Raw genomic sequence first — 26,393 nt, forward strand, 5'->3', positions numbered from 1 at the left:
TTGTATTATGTATAGTAAAACATCTGTATGTGTACATTAAAAAGGAGGGATATTTAGAGTGATATTTACATATTCCTGCCTTTTTCGTGCATAGTAGGCCTAGTATAGACACAATATAGACACCATCTGGATATCACATGTATAATACGTGCTGCATAGGATACAGGGCCACACTTTATCGGCTAAGCTTGCTGGCTAAAAATGATCTTTTTTTTCAAAAGTGTGGCTTTGAAAGCCCACGCACTTGGCCTGCCATCTTGTTTGACACGACCTTCATGAAGGGACGATCGATTTCTTCCTCTCTCTTCTATCCACTGTAAGGTCAGTTCTGTTCTCTTGCCTCAGTTCATTTGGACATTGATGTGATCCGTGAGGAGACCTAGATCTAGTAATTATTTGTGACTTTGGTGAGTCCTTGTGCTCAACTATTTCATTTCACTAGAATAGTTTGACTGAAATAGATCTGTCTATATTCTTATTATATTGCAAGGTTTATGTGTCAGTTGACAAGTTCTCAATAAAAAGATGCTATCAAACAATATTATCATATGCCAGAAACGGCGCAAATTTGATCTCACAATGGCTAAGATTGCTTTTCTATTCTATTTCTATATATTGTTATTAGGTCTTGTAGGCCTATATTGTCTAGTGCGGTCTAACACAAGCTATTAATATACTGTCTACTATCATATATCAGCTCAGTGTTGATAATATATAGTGAGAACTAAATAGACTTAGAGAACAGTGCACTTGTTCATTAATACAATGATGTCTTGGGGAGTCATCCCATGACAAGTTCTTCTTATTTCCTACTGACATAATTGATTCATACTTCATATGCTATGCATTTTTGAGTCATCCTCGGCACTGAACAAAAAGAGTTTCCAGACCAATAGATTCTCGAGACGGTTCTGAATTAATTTTTTTGTTTGAGATATCGGAAACTAACTTACACCTTACGGAAACGTCTTTGTTTAAAATGTAAAGAGGATCGGAACATACATATCTATTTATTACATAACTTTATTTAAAAAAACAACAAAGAACTCCCCCACTTATTCCAAATCAACTATGCATGACTAGACAGACACATGAAATTAAAAGGACGTAATTATATTAAGTTTGACTTTTTCTTTGGTCTTCTATCCTGACCGGTCTAAAACATTTAGTGATTTTACTAATGTTACCGATGTCTGATTGGAGCGTAATAGCTTCTTAGACCTGGCAGACTAAAACAATAATTTTGTATCTAGCTTTCCTAGTTGTTGTTGTTTTCTAAAGATGAACCTAGTTGAAAAAAAGTGAAAGCATAAATTCTAACTTGATGGAAAGTTGAAAAAAAAATCTTTACAAAAATAGTTTGACGGCTTATATCTTCTTTTAAAAACACATTACAGATATAAAGGGTAACAAAAAACGGATCATGATAATCAATTTGTTACTAATAATTTTATTGAAAGATTTTGAATTATGGTGATGTATAATGACTGCTAGATATTAATCTTGGGATTTCCTACCAGACACTGTATAACCAATGGCGTAGCGAGGGATTGGGGGTCCAGAGGACTTGGCCTCTTTTAGAACCCCTCAGTTTGACATTCGACGTCATGACGAGATAATGTTCTTAATAAATATATAAGTTTAATACATGCAACATGGTGTTAGACACTTAGTTAGTATTTATTAGTTTATTTAGCAACGCACCATAATTGACGGATTTTGAACGCGAATAGTGACGCTATGACTTAGTGAGTATAGAGGCTACTTAGAGACAGAAGATCAGTTGGTGATAGGATTTCATAAGGGTTTTTATCGACAGAGACATCGACTGTGGCCTTTTACTGGATTAAACCTTCATCTGAACTGTCTAATGGTTTTTGGACTGGGATTCTTCACTTGTTACTTTTGTGTGTGAATATAATTCTTAGTGGTTAGTCGCATTGAATACACCCGCACAAGAAATCCAGACATCTCCAGAGTAATCTGTCGAGGTCAGACAGGCATCATTAACTACAAGACAGATAGGCACATCACAATGGTCACTAATTTACATAACATGAATAGCAGAAAAAAAAAAAACAGCAACAAAAAAACATGACATTGGCTTAAAAAATTTAATGTAAAAAAAAATTGGACACTCATTTGGGCCCCCTTCCCCTTTAAGTGAGGGCTCCCCCAGCCTAGCTACGCCACTGGTTATAACTATGAGTTAATAAAATGTACAAGAATGTTGATTATTAAAAAAAAACAATATGAATTTACTATCTCGTCTGTCTAGTGTCAAGAACAAAAATTAATCTATTCTTGTTGACGTAACATCTGTCACGTGATAGACATTATCGTGTCATCAGTTTCTGCGATCATAATTCTTCCCCGTCTTATCAACTAGATACTAGAATTATCCTTAGAAAAACACAGGCATGGCTACCTTTCTACGAGTTACTTCCCTTAAGTTATAAACTATTACATCATTTCCAAAGTTTCATGCGAAACGTAAACAATTGTTGAGGTAAATTATAGATCTAAATGTTATTGCATTCTATAGAAAGACTAGATCTAAATGTTATTGCATTCTATAGAAAGACTAGATCTAAATGTTATTGCATTCTATAGAAAGACTAGATCTAAATCTAATAAATAATACATTGACAAAGTAGAAAATGTCAATGTCTTATTTAATTTAGAAAGATATGTATAAATAAATTATAAATAAATGAGTATAAAATACAAAATAAATAACAGTATTTCTTGAGACAAAAAAGTGCACTTGTATCATGGCATGAGCGCCCGCAGAGGAGTGCAAGATGGTACACTTGCACCCTCCTGGATTCTAAGTAGTCAATTTCAAGCCTATTTTTTGCACTATTAAATTAATTATCTTCTAAGCAGCAACTGAACAAGTTGTGATTTCACTGAAGTAAAGCTAAATTAATGTTGTTGTAGGCTGGCCTTAGCTTATCAGAAATTGATGGCCAAGAATGTACGTGCACCCCTCTGGATTCTGAGTAGTCAAATTTTAGCCAAGTTTTTACACCTTCAAATTAACTGACTTCTTCTAAGTAGAATTTTAACAACTACGTAATGTTTCCACTGAAGTACAGCTGTAAGGATAAGCTATTCTTGTCATACAATAAACTAGGCTAGCCATTCGATGCAAGACCACGTACGCTTTTTATAGGCTTGTGATTATTTGCACTATAAAAGGAGTGAAATATTCTATGGCATGCTACCGTAGACGATTGTTTTCATTTGTACATAATTATAGTTATTATTATATTTAGTTAAAACCTAAAATAAGATAATTTTTCTTTGTTTGTTTATTTATTTTTTTTTGCATTGGAGAAGAAATCCTTCCCAGCTGTCTTTCGACGTGATAAATTTTAAAATTGTATTGAACAAGAGTAAAGAGTGCAGTCATTTTACTAAATGTATTAAAGTCTTGCGGAGTCGCTGTTGGCGTTAGCGCTCGTTAAATAGCAGGCTTAAAAAGTGTACCAGGTTACGATGGCAGAGGATACAAGAATTTTCTTCACTGTCGTCCGAGTTAAAAGGGAGCACAGGCAGCAGCAAGAAACAAACATACGAACATCATGATCATGAATTAACTGCTGGGTATTTTGTTGATGAAACTGCAGATATCTCAGGCACTATCTTTGGGCGTTCGGTTTGTTGATGGCGATTGTATTCGAGAAGACCTCATTGGCTTGTGTCTAGTGTCATTATTAAAGAATACATTTTAGACAAACTACTCGGCCAAGGCTACGATGACTGCTTAGTGATGGCTAGTATTCAGAGCTGTGTTCAGGCAAGGATTTGTGAAAAATATACAAAATCAGCATTTGTCAGTTGAGCGTCTCACAGGCTTGTTATCAATAGCCCAAATGACGTTTCAGATATACGTAATGCTGTTAGTGTCATCAAGAAGACAATTTCTTTCGTAAAAGTCCCAAGCGAGAGCGTTGGTGCTAAATTTACATCTTTTTGTGTGAGACACAATGAACTGAGAAATACGAATCCATTCGTTCTTTCAGTCACAACTTTAAGATCTTTGACTGTTTGGTGGACCTTAAACTAACGGCTGCGTGAAGCCAGACAAACTGTAAATGTTTATTAAGTGCCTGCTCCTCGTGTATTGCCTTGTCATTGTCGTCCATTATTTCATCTGTTCTTGAGCCAGTTTACCAGATGTTGCAATCTGTCCATCTTAACATAGTGGCCGCTCAACAGCACATCAGCAGTCTCATTGACATAATCAAAGCTAACTTGACCATCTGAGGAATTCTTCAGGGAAGTAGGGCGAGACTGCTGGCAGACAAACTTGATATTGAGTTGGTGCTGCCTAGAATTGGCACCGAGTAAAACCCATATGTTTTTTGTGGGAGGTGGATTTATTACAGAACACGGCTTTACATCTCATATCTTGATTGGTTAGTTTCTTAACGTCTGTTTTGTCTTCATCCCTAAAACGGTGCAAGAGCTGGAACGTGAAGAAGAAATGTCAGGACTATGTATGATAAGCGTTCATTGGCAGCTTGTTCATCGCGACGAGAAGCATTAGTTCAATTATGGACAGTTTTGGCAGCTACAGTCGAAGTTTGCATTTTTTTGTTTGATCAACCTTAGGGAGGGATGGACCGCACGGATAAACCTAACAAAGTGTAGATTACGTTGTTTGTTCACATGTTTATTTAAAAAAAAATCCTGAAACAATATAAAATACCTACATATTGTAAATAGATATTTGAATATTTTTTACAGTACATTTAATATCGCATAAGTTTGAATGGGAATTGAACTCGAGAAGCACCATTTGTTTTTAATATTCTCCGTAACAAGAAAGTGGAAGCTACGTCTTTGGCTGTTCGTGGCAACTTGCATCCCCCTGCCAAAAAATCCTGTGGGCGCCCATGACTTGTATGGTCAGATATCCTGTGGGCGCCCATGACTTGTATGGTCAGATATCCTGTGGGCGCCCATGACTTGTATGGTCAGATACCTTTAGCCTAGACGTAAGTACAAATGGGAAACATATAACTTTTTCAATCAACGAAAGATTTGTTTTAAACTCCACATCGGTGAACATAATTGTTTTTTTTTGTCTCTTTAACTAGTCTACAATGAGAAATTAAATAATGCAGAAACATTTTCCTACTTAGTGGGGGAAAAACCCTTTCGTTGTGTAATGTTATTCTATCTTCTATTTATTTTTATCTAGATGTGACTTAAATCAATTAGATCAACCCGACAGCAAGAATTTAAATGTGAAAACACCTAATTATAATAATTGTAAACAGCATCGCTTTTTCTAACATAGCCCATTGAGCTAATTTTTAAGTTCTACTTCAAAACGTGTCAAGTTATTGTATGCGGGTGCCAACTCTTTCTATAATAGCGAAATGTGTACATACTTTTCAGACAAGAAAAGAATTGCACTGTAGTCTTTTTTTTTTTGGCATGATAAATTAACATGTGTTGTGTACAATCATCACAACAAAATATTTGATTAGCTTATAAATCAAAATCTAGCCACGTGTTTCCTTCTTAGTACTCGTATTTACTTTCAACACATAACATATTCTTTTCTATCACCTTTCATACAACTTGATACAACACAATATGAAATATCTTCTATATCAATTATTTACCTATCACATTGAGGTTGTGCAAAGCATACACACTTAGTCGTAATTCAACAAACTTCACACTTTCAAAAACAGAACTAAATGATTTCTTTGACTGGCGAATAGAAATATTATTCCGAGAAACTTACAACTTTAATAAAATTCCTTAAATCAACATTTCACACTTTGCCTGAAGCAGTTCTAGATATATCAAATGTCTAGACAAAGTTCGAAATGGAGAAATCGATTCCTACTTGAAATATTAGCTCTGAACTTTGAAACATCTGTTTGCCGGACTTACCAACTGCTGAACAACAACAGTACCACTGGCGGATCCGGGGGGAGGGGCGGTAGGGGCGATATGCGTTTATCATAGGGTTAGGGTTTACCGGGCGTTAGGGTTAGGGTTGGGTAAAAAAGCACCTTCCCCCCCCCCCTCAAAAGTTCTGGATCAGTTAGTAAACAGTACTAGTATCAAATCTGATGTTCAAACTAGATTTTTGATAATTACACGTACTTTAATTCCATCGACACATTTTTTTTATTGCTAACAACTTTTGTTGTTTGTCTGTCTGTATTTCGCATGATGTAGATCATAACTTGTCTAAATATTGAATACAATCTTTAAACCAATAGGCACTTACAGAGAGTGATGAAAAATTCAATCAGTTTGAATTTCTTCAGAGTGCAACTCTGTCTAACCCTAAGTCACTATCTCGTTTTAATTTATCAATTTGAAGAATTGAATTCAATGTCACAAAATACACCCACAAACATAGTCAAACAATATGGCCTAAAAGATGCGCCAGACTGTAATGTACTGCAAGGAAGAATATTATGCAATAATAGATCATTGTGAATACAACGTACTTACAAAATGTATACAGTCATACACATTGAGTTCTATTCTATAAGCTAGATATAAGCTAGATATGTGCAAATCTAATATACGTCTGGACCCAGAAAATAATATGATTAGTATATTCCGTTGTATTTATAACTGAAATAATTCTTTTAAATATATTTCAATGTCTCTTTACTCTGGTGCAATAATCGCTACATTTAAATTATGCCCCCTTTTCTCGTACTTCTATTTCTATAATCCAAGGAACAATGCCAGGTAGGAGAGTTCCACTCACCAGTCTTACATTAGAAGCACATTGTGCCTCTCACATATACCTGTAGACTCTCACGTAACATTGATTTCGTTCGGTTTGTTAAAGGTTTACTCGTGCCATAATCTCTGGATAGAAGGCAGTGAGACATTTTTTTTGTTCGCTCACTGGTAGCTGTCTGTACGTTCAAGTCTATAGTAGTGCAGTGTTAGCCTGAGGTCGACGAAAGATGTGCTCGGTACTAATGGTCATGTTTGTGCTGTCATTAATTCATTACATCGTATGACGATAAGTGACACTGACTAGTAAACATGACTCGCTAATAGGTATGTTAGGCGAAGTTAACATTCAATCGCAAATTGAAGTAACTTGAGTAGGTTATCAACTCTAGCTCGAGCTAGTGGCTCTTAGTAGCACTTCTCTAGTACGTTTGTGTTAGCATTTGAGCCAAATATTTCTCATTTGTCATCTTGTATTCTGTGTTGACATTCTGTTAGTGTTATTCTAGCGTTCAACTCAGTGTTCACATTCTGTTACTGATATTCTAGCGTTCAACTCAGTGTTCACATTCTGTTACTGATATTCTAGCGTTCAACTCAGTGTTCACATTCTGTTACTGATATTCTAGCGTTCAACTCAGTGTTTCTATTTCATTAGTTTATCTAGTAATATTTCAGAACTATGGTGGGATGTGAGTCAATTTAATCTAGCTCTTTTAGAGATCTCTTCATGAAGTGTGTATTAGTCATACCTTCCTAAAAAGTGCCATCCCCTAGATTGGGTATTGCTTTTAATATTGTTTTTTTTTTTACTTTTTACTAAAATGAGTTAAAAACTAAATTAAAGATTTCGTTTCGGTCAAGAAATAAATCTACATTTTAAAAAATCAATACTAGATAGAGAATAGTTTCTTAATTGTTTTTTTTTTTAAAAAAAAGGTTTTTCGTCTTTTTGTTTCTAATACATTCAACCAAACGCATAGACTTGTCGTTGTTTGCCGACTTGTCTAAAACATCAGTTCACAAACTGCTCGTGTTATAATCATGTTTTCACTGAGCACTGTCTAACTCTATATTTGAATTGTGTGTCTACAGGCTATAGAACCAACGAAACAAAACATTGAGCTGTGGACGTGTCTGTAGGCTGAAGCACTGACATTGAGCTGTGGACGTGTCTAACACTATTTCAAGGTGGCGTCTGTTCTAGAAGCTAGCAAGCTCGAAATGCTATCTGGCAGTAAATGTGACTACGTCTTGTGGAGTATGTCCGACATTCTTAGGCTTACATTGGCCGCACCGATAGCACTGTACGAACTTTGCAGTCTCGTGTAAATCAACTGGTTCTATTACTCAAGTGATAACTATTTCTCTCCCCTTGATATAACAGTGTACACTAATTAAAACCACGCGCCAAGATTTGGTATTCTAATGAGTGATTCAAGAGAAGGTTAATGTCTTGGTGACCTCACACGAAGGACGGCTACCTGTGATATTGAAATTCTACACCAGGCTATAACATTGATCGGAACTGTTGACTACGTTCAGTGTCCCAGGAACATAGACACGCTAAGTGGTGAGTGTTTTTAAAGACATACAAATAGACATGCACTTAATTAACGTAATTGTTTTCTACAGCTTTTTCAATACCATTAAAACTAATTGGAGAATTTGTACGATCGGTATTTCTGAGTTTTTAATGAATCCCTGTGAAATTATCTAAATGTCACCTCCCAAAGGCTGGAACTTGAGGCCCCCCCCCCCTTTTTTTTTCTCTATCTTCCTAACCCAACAACTAGTTTTAGCAGACAGCCCTAGTTAGATCTAGATACACTAGATCAATGTATTTTGTACTGAACTGAAACTCAAGGCTCACGCATTTCCAGGCTGATGACGTCAAGTGTTTCGCGGTGAAATATTTGTATAGAATTCTTTACACTAATCAAGCTATTTGAATGTATTTTGTGTGTGTGACGTTGTACACAACTATTGCTTTATTCAACTTCCACAACGCTAGAGTTGATTGTAATCGATATACGTTCTATAATAATCTCGCGTTTTACTTTAAACAATGTTAAAAGTTTGCAGACTACGAACAAACAAACTTTACATAAACCACATTGTATTTTATATTTACTTGATGTACTTTTCATCACTTGAACAAAACATTGTTTGAACATTCAGTCACATTTTTCTGAACAAAACTACAGTTCATTGATCATGGCATAGATCGAATATTAACCAAAGATTTAAACTCTACTTAATATTAGCCACGTGAGATGTCCTACTTGAAATTAGCTACGTGACATATCCGAATTAGTATTTTATACGTGACATGTCCTTGATAATAGCCTCGTGACATGTCCTACTTGATAATAGCCTCGTGACATGTCCTACTTGATAATAGCCTCGTGACATGTCCTACTTGATAATAGCCTCGTGACATGTCCTACTTGATAATAGCCTCGTGACATGTCTTACTTGATAATAGCCTCGTGACATGTCTTACTTCATAATAGCATCGTGACATGTCCTACTTGATAATAGCCTCGTGACATGTCCTACTTGATAATAGCCTCGTGACATGTCTTACTTCATAATAGCCTCGTGACATGTCCTACTTGATAATAGCCTCGTGACATGTCCTACTTGATATTTGCTACGTAACATGTCCTACTTGATAATAGCCTCGTGACATATCCTACCTGATATCAGCAACGTGACATGTCCTACTTGTTATTAGCAACGTGACCTGCAGGGCCGCCGCCACCTATTGTGCAATGTGTGCAGTGCACGCAGGCGGCCGACTTTAGGGCTCGGCCAAATCATTATTCTAAAGTTATTTTTAAAAAGTAGTAAAATAAAAAAAAAAATACTTAAATATTTTATATAAATTCCAATTATTCAATTATCATTTGAAAATGGAATAGTCAGGAAATAAATGGATTTAAATCAAAGGTCTTTTTGAAACAGTGTCCAGCTCAGTCTTAATGGAATTTTATCATTAAAAAAAGGGGGGGGCGGCATTTTTAATTTCGCACGCATGCGGCCACACCCCTCGCGACGGCCCTGGTGACATGTCCTACTTGATTTTAGCAACGTGACATGTCCTACTTGATTTTAGCAACATGACATGTCCTATTTGATTTTAGCAACGTGACCTGTCCTACTTGATATAAGTACTACATGATCTGTCCTACTTGATATAAATACTACGTGACCTGTCCTACTTGATATAAGTACTACGTGACCTGTCCTACTTGATATAAGTACTACATGATCTGTCCTACTTGATATAAGTACTACGTGATCTGTCCTACTTGATATAAGTACTACATGACCTGTGCTACTTGATATAAGTACTACATGACCTGTCCTACTTGATATAAGTACTACATGACCTGTCCTACTTGATATAAGTACTACATGACCTGTCCTACTTGATATAAGTACTACATGACCTGTCCTACTTGATATAAGTACTACATGACCTGTCCTACTTGATATAAGTACTACATGACCTGTCCTAATTGATATAAGTACTACATGATCTGTCCTACTTGATATAAGTACTACATGATCTGTCCGACTTAATGCTTGCCGTGTCTTGAAATGAACTACTTCACATATCGCAGTTGATGTCGTGCAGCTGATGTAGATGTTTGGAAGGTGGTTGAGGCGCAGGGGGCGGCACTCGGATAGACGCTTGTACGGACCTAACATCTATATGTTCAGGATCTCGATATATAGGAATTCCTCAACATTTGACTTACCTCCCGATAATAGAGCTGGTATGTTACAATTCTCTCTCTCTCTCTCTCGCTCACTCTGTGCTTGTGTGTGTGTGTATCTCTCTCTCTCTCTCTATATATATATATATATATCCTTCGTGATCGAAGTTGAGCACATTTCTCATATCCTATGGACTCGAAGATGTCTGTTAAGCCCTCGCTTTAAAAAGCCGGCCGCATACGTGAGATGGGTGGGTATGGTCAGTTGCAGATAGGCCTGCTTCTTCTCTCAGTTTTTTTGTTGGTTCGGCGCTCTTTCACCCTGGCCACTCTTCTTGCTTCAAATCTCGAGACTCCGAGTCTCACAGCTTCACGCCATGAGGAGCGATTGAGAGCTAGTGCTTCCCAGTCGTGAACAGAGGATGCATATTCTATTATTGGCCTAACCAAGGTTAAATAACATTTTAGTTTTATGTTCTTATTTGATTTATAGAAATTTCTTTTAATAAATCCTAATGCTTTGTTTGATTTTTTTTTATAGTTTCATCAATATGGGGATTCTATGACAGTTTTTCATTTATTATAACACCTAGGTATTTTGCGTTTTTAGTATTTGTTACTGGTTTGCCATGAATAAGATAAGTGGAATAAATTTGTTTTAGTTTTTTGTTACTCCTAATATATGACATTTTTCTTGTTGGAAAGACATGCTCCAATTTGATTTCCATTTCTGTAATTCATCTTTGTAAAATTTCTGTATCTTGTGTTCTATATATTATGCAATCGTCTGCAAATAATCTGACTTTTGTTCCTGAACTAATGCAATTTGGTAAATCATTTATGTAGATTTAAAAATAGTAGTGGACCTAAGACTGTTCCTTGAGATACACCTGAGTTTATTGTTATTGGTGTTGATTTAGAGAAATTTATTATTACAGTTTGTTCTCTCCCTATCAGAAAATCTTTAATCCACATGCAATGGACCATCAATGCCAAAATATTTTTATTTTTTAAGCAAATTATGGTGGTGAACTTTGTCTAAAGTCTTGGAAAAGTCTAGTAAGATAGCATCTATTTGCTCACTATCATCTAAACCTTTTGAAAAATCATCAATTAGTCCTATAAGTTGTGTTTCACATGATTTTTATTTCCTAAAGCTATGTTGGTATGGAGTGAGGACATTATGTTTGTCTAAGTGGTTTTAAGATGTTTCTACATATTTTGTGTTCTAGAATTTTACATGTGATGCTGGTAAGTGATACTGGTATGTACTTTCCTGGGTCAGATTTTTCTCCCTTTTTAAATAGGGGGGTGCTGACATTAGCTTCTTTCCAGTCTCTTGGTACTCCGCCCTGATTAAGAGATGTCTGAAAGAGTATTATTTACAATGCCATTATTGACATTTTAACATAGAAATAGTTGGTACTACAAAATTATTTTAATCTTTTTAAGATCCAGACGTTGTTTTTGTTGTACAAAGCTTCTATCAACTGACTCTGTCTGTTTGTCTGGTAAAACGTTTTTACACTTTCTTTCTTTCACACCCCACACAGAACAAGTTTAGCACAATTATTCTTAATAAGTCAATTGTTATTAGTACTTTTGGACTCCTGCAAGCGAAAGTGTGGCAAAATAAATCACTCCGCTTGCCTACAAAAATCAATGTCTACCAAGCGAGGGTCCTCTCAACCCTTTTATATGGATCTGAGACATGGATATTATACAGAAAGCAATTAAGAACGTTTTCACAAAAGATGCTTGCGCTCCATCATGGCGAGACCTCACTAGAAACTTAGTAGAAAGAGCGATTTCCTTGCGATCGTCGGTAAGGACTTCTTATGGTCAGACAATTACGCTGATCGGGAGGGGTTGGGCAACGTATACCAAAAACAGTCTTTGTTGGTGAGCTAAAAGGTGGTCGACGTAACAGAGGTGTCCCACGGAAACGCTTTAAAGACCAGCTTAGGCGCCAGCTTTGCGGCCTCAGAACGAGACAGCTGGAGGTCACTCATAAAGGCCGCGTGATACACATTTCAGACCAAAAGAAAATCCGCTGCCGAGGACAGACGTAGACGGTAAAAATAAAATCTAAATCGACCACTGGCTAACAATGGTTATGTCTACGCTAACTTGGCAAAATATGTAGGCCACAGCTGGGTCTGCGTAGCCACGGAAAGAAATGCATTCTTACTTTGTCAGGTGCAATAAATAAATGTGCATAGTTTCAACTTGATCCGTGATTGGATGTGGGAGAAATCACGTGTCCACTAGAAAAGTGTAATTGTACCAGACAAAGTGAGTTGATATAAAGCTTTGTACACATTCAGCTCAATGCTACGAGTAACTTGCTGATTTACAGCTCAATGCTACGAGTCACTGCTGATTTACAGCTCAATGCTACGAGTGACTTGCTGATTTACAGCTCAATGCTACGAGTGATTGCTGATTTACAGCTCAATGCTACGAGTGACTGCTGATTTACAGCTCAATGCTACGAGTCACTGCTGATTTACAGAGCTCAATGCTACGAGTGACTTGCTGATTTACAGCTCAATGCTACGAGTGACTTGCTGATTTACAGCTCAATGCTACGATTGACTTGCTGATTTACAGCTCAATGCTACGAGTGACTGCTGATTTACAGCTAAATGCTACGAGTGACTGCTGATTTATAGCTCAATGCTACGAGTGACTGCTGATTTACAGCTCAATGCTACGAGTGACTGCTGATTTACAGCTCAATGCTACGAGTAACTGCTGATTTACAGCTCAATGCTACGAGTCACTGCTGATTTACAGCTCAATGCTACGAGTCACTGCTGATTTACAGCTCAATGCTACGAGTGACTTGCTGATTTACAGCTCAATGCTACGAGTGACTCCTGATTTACAGCTGAGTGACTGCTGATTTACAGCTCAATGCTACGAGTCCCTGCTGATTTACAGTTCAATGCTACGAGTGACTGCTGATTTACAGCTCAATGCTACGAGTCACTGCTCATTTCTCCTTTTTTCTTGTCCGTGTGACCGATTTCTGTACGTTGTTTTCTCCCTCGAGGACTCACACTTACCTAAATCTAAGGGACTTGAACTCGTGCCTAAGTACGTTGGCGTCCTTAGGAATCTCAGTTGGGTAACTGACACAAACTGCATCTGACATTAAGCCGGCAGCAATATTTTCTCATTGGCTTAGCCTTTATTTGTTCCATTCTGGGCGAAATGAAAACTTTTCCCGCATGTTCAATTCTGTAGACAGCCAGTAGTTTTAGAAATGATAGTCTTAAAGATACTATGATAGTCTTAAAGATACTATGATAGTCTTAAAGATACTATGATAGTCTTAAAGATATTCATTTTTTTTTGTACAAATTAAAACAATGAAAATATTTATTCATATCACATACAAAGTTGAAAGAATCAATTTGGAAATTAATTTACATTTTAAAGGTTTCTTACAATCTATGTCATAACAGAACAGTAAGGGTGTGGGTGAGTTCTTTAATATGGATTTAATTATTTTAATATATGGATATCTCGATTTGTTTTTAGCGGCCCTCGAAAGGGGAAAAGCCGCTACTAGTTTTGTGTAGTCTACCTGTCTCTCTTTCTGTCCGTATATTACATTTAGAATTCAAAAACTAGAAGAGCTTGGAAATCCGATATCACCATCTTTTATGGCGTGCAAAGTTTAGGTGCCAAGTCTACTTCTATTTTCTCGCTCTTCTCGCTTAGGCATAGATCTCATTTTAGTTTCTAGCCAGAGGCTTCACAACAGAATTATTGCTTGTTTTGCTAGTTTCTAGTGAAAAACAAATACACGTCAACTGATTATTTAAACTTTTCTGGCTTACATTTCATGTTCTTGCCAATAAGTAAAATCAAGTAGTTCAGTCTAGATTGGAAACACTATCTATTGGAGACACTGTCTATTAGAAACACTGTCTATTAGAGATACTGTCTAATGGAGACACTGTCTATTGGAAACACTGTCTATTAGAAACACTGTCTATTAGAGATACTGTCTATTGGAAACACTGTCTATTGGAAACACTGTCTATTAGAGATACTGTCTATTAGAAACACTGTCTATTAGAGATACTGTCTATTAGAAACACTGTCTATTAGAGATACTGTCTATTGGAGACACTGTCTATTGGAGACACTATGTCATGAAAATGTTAATTAGCTGATTGCGTTAAGTGAACAATCTAATTCTTTTATTTAAATGTTCGTAACAAAAGAATGCAGCCTGTGAAGATGTCCTTGACCTACGACCTTCCTATTACTACAACTACGTGATTCATCACAGCTATCAGTTCCTAGTTCTTAGTGCACACACACACACACACACAATCATTTCACTCAACTGACGTTACGAGCTGTAACTATAGAAACAATGAATATAGCAGCACATGGCTAGACAGATAGATTCCTGCACCAACTGGGTTGTTACCTGGGTTGATACCTGCTTGTATTTGTTCACAGAACCTTTAGTTTGACGTCATACACAGATAAGTATTTCTTTCATTAGTCTTGCTAAAAATAGAAAGTGGCAACAGTTCCCTTAACCTCCTTTTTTTTTCACTTTTAGCGTGGACTGACCCACGGGGCTGTGGGAAGAAATAGAGGGATAGAAAAAAGAAAGAAACATAATGCCAGAGAGTGAGGGGAGAGAGATATAATATGAGATATATGTAGGTAGTGAGATATAGATAGGTAGTGAGATATAGGTAGGTAGTGAGATATAGGTAGGTAGTGAGATATAGGTAGGTAGTGAGATATATGTAGGTAGTGAGATATATGTAGGTAGGTAGTGAGATATAGGTAGGTAGGTAGTGAGATATAGGTAGGTAGGTAGTGAGATATAGGTAGGTAGTGAGATATAGGTAGGTAGTGAGATATAGGTAGGTAGGTAGTGAGATATAGGTAGGTAGGTAGTGAGATATAGGTAGGTAGGTAGTGAGATATAGGTAGGTAGTGAGATATAGGTAGGTAGTGAGATATAGGTAGGTAGGTAGTGAGATATAGGTAGGTAGGTAGTGAGATATAGATAGGTAGGTAGTGAGATATAGGTAGGTAGTGAGATATAGGTAGGTAGTGAGATATAGGTAGGTAGTGAGATATAGGTAGTTAGGTAGTGAGATATAGGTAGGTAGGTAGTGAGATATAGATAGGTAGTGAGATATAGGTAGGTAGTGAGATATAGGTAGGTAGTGAGATATAGATAGGTAGGTAGTGAGATATAGATAGGTAGGTAGTGAGATATAGATAGGTAGGTAGTGAGATATAGGTAGGTAGGTAGTGAGATATAGGTAGGTAGGTAGTGAGATATAGGTAGGTAGGTAGTGAGATATAGGTAGGTAGTGAGATATAGGTAGGTAGTGAGATATAGGTAGGTAGTGAGATATAGGTAGGTAGTGAGATATAGGTAGGTAGTGAGATATAGGTAGGTAGGTAGGTAGTGAGATATAGGTAGGTAGGTAGGTAGTGAGATATAGGTAGGTAGGTAGGTAGTGAGATATAGGTAGGTAGGTAGTGAGATATAGGTAGTGAGATATAGGTAGTGAGATATAGGTAGGTAGGTAGGTAGTGAGATATAGGTAGGTAGGTAGGTAGTGAGATATAGGTAGGTAGGTAGGTAGTGAGATATAGGTAGGTAGGTAGTGAGATATAGGTAGTGAGATATAGGTAGTGAGATATAGGTAGGTAGTGAGATATAGGTAGGTAGGTAGGTAGTGAGATATAGGTAGGTAGGTAGGTAGTGAGATATAGGTAGGTAGGTAGTGAGATATAGGTAGGTAGTGAGATATAGGTAGGTAGTGAGATATAGGTAGGTAGGTAGGTAGTGAGATATAGGTAGGTAGGTAGTGAGATATAGGTAGTGAGATATAGGTAGTGAGATATAGGTAGGTAGTGAGATATAGGTAGGTAGGTAGGTAGTGAGATATAGGTAGGTAGGTAGGTAGTGAGATATAGGTAGGTAGGTAGTGAGATATAGGTAGGTAGTGAGATATAGGTAGGTAGGTAGGTAGTGAGATATAGGTAGGTAGGTAGGTAGTGAGATATAGGTAGGTAGGTAGGTAGTGAGATATAGGTAGGTAGGTAGGTAGTGAGATATAGGTAGGTAGGTAGTGAGATATAGGTAGTGAGATATAGGTAGGTAGTCACATACTCTGACGTAACAAAAAAAAACATTATGTTTTCATGTTTATAATTAGATAATTGGCAAGTACCGGTCTGTACACGTGAACACAATGTTTTACAACCGAAACTATTGTTTGAGCTTTTGTGGCTATATCTAGTTCGTGTTTCTGTCTGTGACTACTACCCAAGCTGAATACAAAGTATTTGGAAATAGAATAGAAACTATAGGCCTCTCTCCACCATCTACTGTAGGGCTCATGACACATAAATACATTTTGAGCCTAACTGTGCAATCATTGTTTAAATGACAACTAAACAGTGATTAAAGGAAACACTAGTTTGTGAGAAAGTGTCTTGACTGTTAAGAAAATCCACACAAAACAAACATGAAACATGTTAGTCTTACACAAGAGATATCTCTCTACAAGCGCGTGTATGTTCATAGATCTATTTTTAGACTAGGCCATGTAAAGTGCATTATAGGCGCCCCAGTGTACTCTCCAAGCAAAAGTCAATAGCGGTAGACAAGGTTTCTAAAAAACTAAATAAAAAAAGACTGTAGATCTCTGGGACTAGGAAAAGAGGCTGTCTCCGTAATGTATCCCCTTATTTAGACACTAGAAGGATCAAAAACTAAAACCACAACAATATCTACAAAAGAACATTCAAACTTAACACCCCTCCCCCATCTCCTCATTTATATTTCTATGTATTTTTTCTCCATTCTGTTTTGTCAGTTTTTTAGATGAACAGCTTGACCGAGTCTGCCCAAAACGATAGCTCCTAATTATGTGCTATATACATATATATATATATATTCAGGGGTTCCTAATCGGAATTCTTAATTTTATCAATACTGGTAGTTTACAAAATAGTTTTCAGTAATTTGTTGAGGAAAATAAAAACATTAGCTCGTGAAAAGTCAAATGGACATCACTTGCTCTATTGAACTCTACAGCTAAGAGCTAAGACTGTGTATTTGTGCAAGCTGAAGAGCAGACGTGACATATTGGTTTATTTCACCTATGACAGCACTAGAAAACACACACACATAACAACAACGAATGCACATACAAGACCGGATTTTTAAAAGCTTGTAGGAAAAACACAGTTTCTTGGTTTATTCATTTGCCTCCGCGTACAATTATCCATGGGCTCAACATACATTAATGTGAAGTTTGGGCTATGTAAGAACATACACAAAACAAACTAAAAACCAAAACTGTAGAGTGTAATTATATAAATTAGTTTGAATCAGTAATGTAGTTTAATGTTGAATAGATCCAGTCTAACAAACTAAATCTTTGCGATTAGATAGTATTATTACCAAATGTTTTTGTTCAGCGCCTAGTCATGCTTTAAGCGTGCTGAGTGCCCTACGACCTTATCACTTGCGGGCTGAACCAGTTGGGAAAAGGAGGGTGGGGTAGAGAAAGTAGGGAGGTGTCTGGTTACCGTGCCTGATCTCCCTTTGATCTAGAACAAAAGCTGTACCACTCGAATTCGAACTGAGATGAACTCCTATTGAAAAATCAGAGCAGGAAGGACTAGTCTCATAGCTACCATACAAGTCGAGTGACTGCACAAGTCCCCCTTTAGCTCGCGGAGCTGGGGACACTCATACAAGACATGGGACACTGTTTCGACGCTCTCTCCACAGTGACGGCATCGGGAGTCAAAGTTCGTGCGGAACCGAGCAAAGTATGCCCCAATAGGACAGTGTTCCGTTCTGCACTGCGCAATAATTGACTGCTCTGACCTCCTCAGTCGCCACCATGGATCGTCGCGATCTGGGTGACGCATGCGCTGCCAGACACCACGTGCTCTGTCGGATTCCTCCCAGGACTTTAACCACTGCTCATGAATGAGTGCTCGGATTTGTGCCGTTGCTTGTAAGTACGTGCTTGGTGCTTCGAGGTTTGTGGCTGCCAAAGCACCCTCCCTTGCGAGGGCGTCTGCCGTTTCATTGCCCCTCACGCCGCAATGTGAAGGCGCCCACTGCATGAAAACGACAGCTCCAATAGCTCGGCGGATGTTATCTGCGGCGCCGATTGCCTCTTCTATTACGGGCGACCCTCCCCCGCCGCCACCCATAGCTTGGAGACTGGAGCGAGAGTCAGTGACCAGCACCACCGTAGTGGTACTAGTCTCGCGTTGGAGCATTCGGGCCCTAATGGCCTCGAACGCCCGAGTTATCCCTGTGAGTTCGGTGTCCATGGAACATGCGGCTACGCCGCATGGACCAGAGAGCCTGTCTGGTTTAGTCCGGTCGGGGTAGACGATAAGGGCCCCATACCCCAATCTATCGGGGTCCCTCATCAGTACCGACCCATCGGTATAGCAGAAAATGGCATCTGATGGGTAGGATTTTATGGTCGAATTCGAACTAGATGGCTCCAGCCTCCTCAGAACACTACTCTCTGTGCCAGAGAAGCCCTTAGGAAAATTGCAGGTTTGATAGTTATATATTGTTAGTTTCAAACTTTTAAGCGATGACCTTCACGAATACTACCACAAATGTCAAGTACAATTTCTTTCCCTTCTTCTAAACCAAACAAAATAAATAATTACCAATAGTTAATTAACTAATTGATTATTTTTTTAAAGTCTACACCAAGCTGCATTAAACTTTCAACAAACATTCTTATTAGAAAAAGACATTACCCAACCAGTCGATGACCTCTGGAATTTCATTAAAAACCATCTTAAAAGCATTATAGAAAATCATATACCAACTATATACACATCAAACAAAAAAAAATAAATGCTGGTTCAATAATAGACTAAAGAAGCTTTGTAAACAGAAGGAAAACCTATATAGACAATTTAAAGAAACTAAGGCAGAAAGAGTTTACAAAAAGTATATAAAAATTAAACACTTAACCCAAAAAGTAAGCAGACAGCTGCAGAGTGAATACATAAACAATGTAATATCTAAAGATAACAACAAAAACCTATGGTCATACATTAAGTCTAAGAAAATGGAAACAACAGGCATAGCGCCATTAAAAGATGAACATAACATAATACATAATTATGATGAAACTAAAGCAAACATCCTAAACAAATACTTTGCATCAGCATTCTCAGCCCCAGGAGACAAAGACATATTACTGAATTTGAACCAAGTAGACAACATAGAAGATATAGTAGTACAATAAAATGGAATTCAAAAACTATTAGCAAACACCAAACCAAATAAAGCGTCTGGACCTAATGATATTCCAGCTAGATTACTCAAGTAACTAAGCAATGAGCTATCCCCAGTGTTCAAAATACTCTTTCAGGCTTCACTTAACCAGGGCAGAGTACCAAAGGACTGTAAAGAAGCTAATGTCACCCCCTTATTTAAAAAAGGAGAAAAGTCTGACCCGGGAAACTACAGACCAGTATCACTTACCAGCATCACATGTAAAATCCTAGAATACATACTATGTAGCAACATCATAAACCACTTAGACAAACATAATGTTCTTACTCCACACCAACATGGCTTTAGAAAATATAGATCATGTGAAACATAACTAATAGGACTAATTGATGATTTTTCAAAAGGTTTAGATAATAGTGAACAAATAGATGCTATCTTACTAGATTTATCTAAGGCTTTTGACAAAGTTCACCACCATAGTTTGCTTAAAAAATTAAAATATTTCGGCATTAATGGTCCACTGCATCAGTGGATTAAAGATTTTCTGATAGGGAGAGAACAAATTGTAATAATAAATGGCTCTAAATCAACACCGATAACAGTAAAATTAGGTGTACCTCAAGAAACAGTCTTGGGTCCACTACTATTTTTAATTTACATAAATGATTTACCAAATTGCATTAGTTCAGGAACAAAAGTCAGATTATTTGCAGACGATTGCATAATATATAGAACAATAAAAACAACACAAGACGCAGATATTTTACAAAGAGAATTAGATGAATTACAGAAATGGGAATCAAATTGGAGCATGTCTTTCCACCCAGAAAAATGTCAGTTGTTAAGAGTAACAAAAAAACTAAAACAAATTAATTCCACTTATCTTATTCATGGCTATTCAGTAACACAGACTAAAAACGCAAAATACCTAGGTGCTATAATAAATGAAAAACTGTCATGGAATCCACATATTGATGAAACTATAAAAAAAAATCAAACAAAGCATTAGGATTTATTAAAAGAAATTTCTATAAATCAAATAAGAACATAAAACTAAAATGTTATTTAACCTTGGTTAGGCCAATAATAGAATATGCATCCTCCATTTGGAACCCCTCAACTCAAGAAAACATTAAGAAACTGGAACAGACACAAAATAGAGCAGTGAGATTCATAACAAACGAATATTCACATTTGACTAGAGTAACACCTTTAGTAAAATCACTAAATTTAGAAAGCCTTCAGGACAGAAGACTCAAAAGTACAGTAGCAATTATACATCAAACACTGAACCATAATCTTCAAATACAAAAACAAAATTTAATGAAATACTCTGAAAGACACATATGCTAGGACAAATTTGTACAAATACTCCTTCTTCCCTAGTCCTATTAGAGCATGGAATGGGTTGCCTGAGCTAGCCAGGAAAACCTTTGACTTGGCAGAATTTAAGTCATTGGTTAATAGGGATGACTAAATGCATGACGCGTAGGACGTAATCATCTTCTTTTTTGAAGTAACGTCTGTATTATATAAGATAAGATAAGGTACAAGAGATAATTGTGCAATATTTCAACTTGATCCAATATTGGGTGTGGGAGAATAAGGTGTACAAACTTTTACCAGACAGAGTGAGCTAATATGGGCTTTGTAAAAAAGTTGGGCCATAAACAAATTTGGAATTCAGACTTGTTACAGCGTACCGGTATTTCAGACTTGTTACAGCGAACATGTATTTCATAGTTAACAGATGTATTTCTAGTAGTTTCCAAAAGATGACTTTTCATATTTCGGGCTCTTTGTGGCTATTGGTGGATCCGGAGGGGGGAGGGGAGGGTGATAGTTGCGAATCCTCCATTTCTTAATGTTTACTATTAATCGATGTTGTTGTTTTTTTGTTAAAAATATTTGTAATTTATGCGCATGTTTATGAATACAAGGTCAGGGTTAAAGTTTTGAAACGTCCCCCCCCCTTCAACAGTTCTGGATCAGCTCTTGCTTGTAGCTAATAGTTGTTTCTCTTATTTCATTGTAACTGCCTTTAGTACACATGATTTAAAAAACTGAGTTATCGTAACCTCTTATTTGTCGTAATCTCTTATTTGTCGTAATCTCTTATTTGTCGTAACCTCTAATTTGGGTGCAAAACAAAAATCATTTAATCTTAATAGTAGAAATGAGAAAATTTACAAAAACAAGCAAACAAACAAAATACCCTACATGTTACATACATTGAACTACCTAGTTTATATCATCTGGGGATATCCTATACATTTTTAGCGTATGAGATATAACTTTGAATATTAATTTTAATTTTAAATTACATACGACTTACATACAAACTAAATTTATTCTCTTTTAAAATAAAAGAAACATGTTATTTAATATGAAAGTGGCATGCATGAAACAAGATCTAGAAGTAACACAAATTATTTAAGTAACATATTTTAGTAAAAAAAAAGCATTTGCGTTAACGTGTTGTAATATACTGTAAAGCCTCCTCTATTGTAAATATTGTCTCCCCTGTTTTTTTAAATACTATAAATAGCGAATAGTTGTGAAAATGGTGTATTTTTATGAAAATAATGCTTGCATAGTAAGTTTTAGAAATTAAACTTTTCGCTTTCAAAAAAAAAAAAAAAAGTAGCCGTTGCATCAGAACTTTGAAAGGTCCAAAATATCGTTATATCGAATTTTAAATATCTTATCAGGTTTTGATATCTAAACGGGTCGGACGGGCAGAAAGACTAAAAACAAAAAAAACACAAACAAACAAAAACTAATAGCGGCTATTCCCATTTCAAGGGCCGTTGAAAAATGAATGTTTACTGTAAATTAAATTCTTGGCATGTACCATCAGTGTACAGGTAACTATTACATCATCTCGTCCTACGGACTGATTTCAACCATTCATATACATCTACTTTGTTTTTTGAGTCTTGTCTCAGCACTGAACTTTCAGCAGCCTTCAATCATTCAAGCTGATTTGGACGATGACTGAATGCAGGTTTCCAATGTTTTATTTGGCGCTTTACCAAAGTAGATAAGCTAAGATAAGATAAGATAAATGATGTTTACTGAGTTCACAAGTATTTTAGTCACATAGTATAACGTTTTGCTTCTTTGCAAGTCTATGTATGTATTTGATTGACGTAGTGTCCCAGTGCTAAATAAAAATACAAACTTTGTTTCTAAATTGGTCTAAGACTTTTGATTTGTTCATGTGTGCACAGAAACACGAAAGCATGCATTTGAAATGTTTCTATGGAACTTCACAATGACATTTTATTGATACTTTACATTTTTTTACTTTTGCTCCTCATACAGAACAGCTACCTGTATTTATTTTGTTCAGAATTACAGCATTTCATATTCTACATTGACAGACGCACTTATCTATGTTAAAACACCAAAAAAAAAAATGTCTGCCTCTAGCAAAGTTAAATTCTAAGACATGATATCGACAATTTTATGTGTTAATATGAACAAATGACAAACTAGAGCTGCTGGCTTACTCAAGTTTCAAGCATAGATTTAACTATTCCAATTTGGTATATACATTTTATAACATTACCAACATAAATTATACATGGTATGACATTATCAACATAACGTATACATGTTATAACATTACCAACATAACTAATACATGTTATAACATTTGCCAACATCATGTATACATGGCATAACATTACCAAGATAACTTATACATGTTACAGCATTACCAACATAACTTATAAATGTTATAACATTTGCCAACATCATATATACATGTTACAACATTACCAACATAACAAATAAATGTTATAATATTATTAATATAATGTATAAAAGTTTAAGTTTATCGTTTGATAAATTATTTAGCAGCAAATAAAAAGAAATTCTAGACATCGATTTTGTGATTGCATGCTCGGTTCTTAATGCTAGTGACTACATAAAAGGCACTAAACGTCGCGGTCATGAAGGTCTATTGTTCCAACATGCTAGGAGAAGTAATGATAAGCTTGACTTTTTTTCCCCAACCAAATTCTAATCAGCTAATCAATACAAAGGATCTCATGACTACGTTGGCTCTGTTAGGGGTTCATGTTCTAATAAGCCAACATTTAAGGCTATTCTTTCGATAAGTCACTTGGACCATGGATACATACAGAAAAAATAATGTCATTTTTTAGTAACATTACTTTTAAAGACACTACTTTTCCATAAGGTCGAACTTTAATATTAAAATATAGTGTCAAGTGTAAACACGTTAAGCCAAAAAGTGAAATGAAATTAATCGGAACACCACAGCATTGAAACATTACACAGTAAAACATTACATAGTAAAACATTACACTGTAAAACATTACACATAAAACATTATACAGTAAAACATTAAACAGTAAAACATTACACAGTAAAACATTACACAGTAAAACTTTACACATTAAAACATTACATAGTAAAACATTACACATAAAACATTACATAGTAAAACATTACACAGTAAAACATTACACATAAAACATTACACATAAAACATTACATAGTAAAACATTACAAAGTAAAACATTACATAGTAAAACATTACACATAAAACATTACACAGTAAAACATTACACATAAAACATTACACAGTAAAACATTACACAGTAAAACATTACATAGTAAAACATTACACTTAAAACATTACATAGTAAAACTTTACAAAGTAAAACATTACATAGTAAAACATTACACAGTAAAACATTACACATAAAACATTACATAGTAAAACATTACACAGTAAAACATTACATAGTAAAACATTACACAGTAAAACATAACACAGTAAAACATTACACTTAAAACATTACACAGTAAAGCATTACACAGTAAAACATTACAAATATTACATATCGATTACACGTTGTAACATTAGGCCTACATGTCTTAGCCAAACGTTCCCTAGGCGCAATGATAGAACTATGGGAAGTAATAAACAGTTGTTCGTTGACGAGTAATATTTGTTTTGAACAATCCAAACTTTCCCTTGGTGAACGGAGGAGAATGCCGGGTATTGGAACCTCAGAACTTATGGACCAGCCTATCTTATCTTATATAATACAGACGTTACTTCAAAAAAGATGATTACGTCCTACGCGTCATGCATTTAGTCATGCATATTAACCAATGACTTAAATTCTGCCAAGTCTCTGGTTTTCCTGGCTAGCTCAGGCAACCCATTCCATGCTCTAATAGCACTAGGGAAGAAGGAGTATTTGTACAAATTTGTCCTAGCATATGGGACGAGGAATGTGCCTTTATCTTTGTGTCTTTCAGAGTATTTATTAAATCAACCAGCAAATGTACGAAAATATGTCTAAGAGTTATTTTAAAGATATTTTTGTTCTTACTGATTATGTGATAGTATAGGTATCAATGTAAGATCCATGGCTAAATCATTATGAAGACGTTTGCGCTAAACAATCGTAAAGCAATTCCAACGTTTCCATGGCACGAGACAGATTTCAAAATCTTTAGCAGCTACTGATTATTGTATTCATTGTGTCTGTCTCCCAGAAGGAGGAAATGGTTTAATTGTTGAAATGTAATTAACTCACACTGCGCCAAATACGTCTAAAAACAGACCATGTAGTATCCTTTAGAATACAACCCAACCACACCACCTACTAGCTTCAGCCACACCTAAAAAAAAAATAAAAATAAAAAAGACAAACATGCAAGACTATCTGATACGTAGGGTTCGCGTTACCCAGATTTAGAAACGCTGCTGCTGATAAGAAGTAAAAGCTTAAGACTGACATTGACATCTGTAACAGTAAAAACCTGGTTAAATAATGTTTCAAGGCAAACATAATATAAACTAAAAGAAAAATTCATGAACAAATACTTCAAGACAACAAAATGGGAACACAGTTTCTGTCCTGGGTTTTGTTTTAAAACCTAATCACACTTCTTTGTACTGGTTGATTATAAGAAAAATAAAATGTGTATGCATATACATACCACACTAGTAGACAATACGGTCCATTGTGTTGTAAAGTCACCTTTGAAATGTCCCAACAGTTACATAAGGTGACACTGTACAGGTAAGAAAGACAATCTTTGCAGTTGTTTTGAACTAGGATTCAGGAAAAGGTTTCTGACTTTTTCTGCTACACTATTTAATTTGTTGTGATATAAACCTAGCTACCGAAATACAAATGTAAATAATGCTCTACTTATTTCTAGTTGGTGGTCCTAATCTCACTAGATCTTTAGTGTCATACTACTCATGTAGACTTAATTGAAAATAAATGAGTAAACTAATTGATACACCCTTTACCTCACCGTGCCTGTTATCTAGTGAGGCACTATTTGTGATTCTTTCATTGCTACACATCTAAGTCCTTCTGGCCTGAGAAGGTACGCTGCTTGATATCCTCATTGAATCTTTGTCTTCCTTTTTTTTAATCCCGACACCCTTGTAGGATTGTCACGAGCCCAATTAAAACATTTGGCTTTGAAAATTATGAGCGAAACATTGGAAAGGGCCTATGAATCTTACGCAGCACAGCCACACAGATCTATCATACATCTAGAAATGGACGAAAGTTTGGGCTCTTAATGTTTGGAATTCGAAAGTTTATTTATGGTATGGTAAAGGTGAA

At 36.1% G+C, this 26,393-nt stretch overlaps 1 protein-coding gene across 5 annotated transcripts in view; it reads left to right on the forward strand.

The window, feature by feature from the left end:
* The first annotated feature begins 287 nt into the window (after positions 1 to 287).
* LOC106051479 (b(0,+)-type amino acid transporter 1-like) overlaps positions 288 to 26,393 on the forward strand; it is a 41,005-nt gene continuing 14,899 nt past the window's right edge. Inside the window, exons 1-2 of one of the 5 annotated variants that reach the window (XM_056035509.1) lie at positions 288 to 407; positions 7,831 to 8,308. The gene's annotated coding sequence lies outside the window, so the exon portion shown is untranslated. Of the gene's footprint in view, positions 408 to 2,493; positions 2,510 to 6,841; positions 7,063 to 7,830; positions 8,309 to 25,007; positions 25,833 to 26,393 lie in introns of those variants that run through there. The other 4 variants (XM_056035511.1, XM_056035510.1, XM_056035507.1 and 1 more) reach the window with 4 other exon arrangements.

The sequence above is a fragment of the Biomphalaria glabrata genome, chromosome 7, assembly GCF_947242115.1.
Source record: "Biomphalaria glabrata chromosome 7, xgBioGlab47.1, whole genome shotgun sequence".
NCBI classification, from domain to species: domain Eukaryota; kingdom Metazoa; phylum Mollusca; class Gastropoda; family Planorbidae; genus Biomphalaria; species Biomphalaria glabrata.